This window comes from Podarcis erhardii (genome assembly GCF_964252035.2).
Source record: "Podarcis erhardii genome assembly, chromosome: 15".
NCBI lineage: Eukaryota > Metazoa > Chordata > Lepidosauria > Squamata > Lacertidae > Podarcis > Podarcis erhardii.
Genome location: NC_138505.1, coordinates 26,657,135 through 26,660,320, shown reverse-complemented (window position 1 = coordinate 26,660,320; position 3,186 = coordinate 26,657,135).

Sequence of the window (3,186 nt, the reverse complement as noted above, 5' to 3'; positions counted from 1 at the left end):
AAACTATTTGGGGGAGAAATGTCTCCCAACAGTTTTTGAGGAGCAAAAACTGTCAGAAATCACTTGACGTGCCCCACAAGGGTTATATTTGCAAAATATTTGTTTACAAAGCTATTGTACTACCAACCTTACTATATGCTTGTGAAACATGGACCACTTATAAACGCCATCTCCAACTCCTCGAAAGATTTCATCAATGGTGTCTCTGAAAAAAATTTACACATCACTTGGGAAGACAGGCGAACTAATATCAGTGTACTGGAAGAAGCAAAGATCACCAGTGTCAAAGCAATGATTCTTCAACATCAACTTTGTTGGACTGGTTATGTTGTGCGGATGCCTGATGATCGTCTTCCAAAGCAACTACTCTATTCCAACTTAAAAATGGAAAGCGTAATGCTGGTGGTCAACAAAAGAGGTTTAAAGACTGTCTCAAGGCAAATCTAAAAAAATGTAGTATAAACACTGACAACTGGGAAACACTGCCCTGCGAGCGCTCCAGTTGGAGAACAGCCTTTACCAAAGGTGTCATGGGCTTTGAAGACACTCGAACTCAGGACGCAAGGGAGAAACGTGCTAAGAGGAAGGCACGCTTGTCAAATCCACACCGTGGTCAACTCTCACTTGGAAACCAATGTCCCCACTGTGGAAGGATGTGTGGATCCAGAATTGGCCTCCACAGTCACTTACGGACTCAGTGTTAAAACCGTGTTTATGGAAGACAATCTTACTCTGTTACGAGTGATCGCCAAAGAAGATATTAGCAAAGCAGTAGCTGTAAATTGCTCAGGACCGCCATACCTCAGACTGCCTCTTTTCATATGAACCGATCCCAGCCCTGCATTCTTCCTCTGAAGTCCTTCTTTGTGTGCCTCCAATGAGGTCTGGAGGTTGGCAACACGAGAGTGGGCTTTTTCTGCAGTGGCTCCCCGTTTGTGAAATGCTCTCCCTAAAGAGATTTGCCTTGCACCTTCATTATATATCTTTAGGTGCCTTGTGAAAATGTTCTTCAACCAGGTCTTTGGATGATTAACATTCTACAGCCTTTTAAATGTGTTTGGTGTGCGGAGTGTGTGTGTGTTGTTTTTGTTCTATTTATTTGTGCTTTTACTTGTGTTTAGATGAAGGGTGGTATAAAAAATAGTAAATGGATAGGTTGCTTGCTGCATAGTTCCCAGGAAAGAGGCAAGGGAATTCACTGACCTTCACTTACCACAAACCGAACTGCAGATCTGGCAAGCTTGATAAAATGCTGAATAAGTTACGCTGGTTGCTATTGCCCTCTTTAAATTAAGAAAAACTTGTTGGGTTAAGTTTGGTTTGTTTGTTTTTTTAATTAAAACTGGGAGCCCAAGTTGCCTTGTGAGCACAATGCACTCTGCCAGAAGCCATATCTTTCATTCATACTTTAGATGAGGCCATGCAGACTAATTCCCCAAGTAAACAAGAAAGCAGCTTTGGGATTTTTCTCAGGCATCAAATTAAACATGCTTATGGCCTTTCTAGGTTATTGTGGGGCGTGAGTGTCCCCAAAGGAGTGTTTCTGGTGTGGAGGAAGTAGGATTTGCATACAGAACAGGGATGGCCACTTCTACCCTGGCTTCTTACTGCAAGTGGTGCTGAGAGTATTATGTTCCCACTAAGAGCTTGTTCTGCTGCTTCAGACGAAAAGGCCACCAAGTCCAGAACAGTTTCCACTGTAACCAGTAAGTTATTTTTGACATATTCATAAAACAGGTTAGAAAGCTGACTTCTCTCATCAGTTGTCTAGTGCTAAAATCCTATAGTAAGAGATAGAGTGCCGCCGCTGCTTGAAGTTTGTTCTATTATTATACTGAATAGCCACCACACCTCATCCTGTATGTATAATGTTGTATGGCAATAATTTTTATCCATGGTAGGAAAGGTGGAAATCAACCACAGATGGCTGTGTGTAATTCTAAACATTGATTTTAGAAATTGGGCAAGGAGGTGGGGTTTGGTTGTATTTTTAGAGTGGAATAAGTGGCCTGCATCTTGAATCTCCTTGCCCAGCTGAAGAGGAGCCATTAGCTGTGAGAGCATTTGCTATAGCAGTTACTCTTAATTGCTCTTTACACCAGGGGTCGGCAACCTAAGGCCCATGGGCCACAAGCAGCCCATGGGGGTTGTTTAACCGGCCCATAGACCTCCGCTGCCCAGCTCCCGTGCACCACACTAAACTGGTGCAGAGCAGAGCCGGGACCGCCTTCCACAATGCTGGCTGGCTTCCCATTGGCTGTAGGAAGCTCCTGCAGCCATTGGGAAGCTGTGCATGCTTCCTCTGCGCCGGAAATAGTGTTTGCACGTGTGTGTGTGCGCATTCTGGACCACTGTAGCGTCTGCAGGACTGTGAACTGGCCCAAGCCACAAAAACTTTGCCGACCCCTGCTTTACACTGTCAAAGGCCTGAACTGCTTTGATCGAATCATAAGAGTTGTAGAGTCTGAGGATCCAGCCCCTCACAATGAAGGAATATGCAGCTGTCCCAAACAGGGATTGAACCTGCAACCTTGGTATTATCAGCACCGTGCTTTAACCAACATCCAGGCTGAGATGTGGAAAGCTTTGCAGAGTCCAAGGTTCGTCTCTTTCTCCCCCTGCAAGCGAGACCCCACATGGTGGAGACCCCAGCAGAAGGAATGCTGGCAAGATTCCTTATTGTACGTGAGAAAAAGATGCACAGGCACCTCAGTTTCTTTCCCAGACACTTCACATCACGGAGAGGATAAGGAGGCTGCCTTTCACCAACCAGCAGGACATTGCCTAAGTACCCAGAGCAGCTGTGACTTCTATCTGTTGCCACTATTAACAAACATGAACATAATCTTCCATTTATTGCTAATGGTCCATGGCAATAATTACTATGCTTCCAGATTATTATTTATTATTATTTATTAAATTTGTATACTACCCTATACCCACAGGTCTCAGTGGGTATTCTTAGTGGGTGCCCACCCCCTGCACCCTACTAACATATTCAGGGCAGTATCTGATGCTGGAGAAGAGTTTTCATTTATCCTTTATCCACACAACAGTTCTGCACTCCTGATCTCTGCTGCAGACAGAGGTAGTTTAAAGAAACATCACACAAATGAATGTCCATTAAACGCAACCTGAGGCTGTAGTGCAAAGTGGGGTGAGGAGAGAGAAATCAAACCCTTGGTA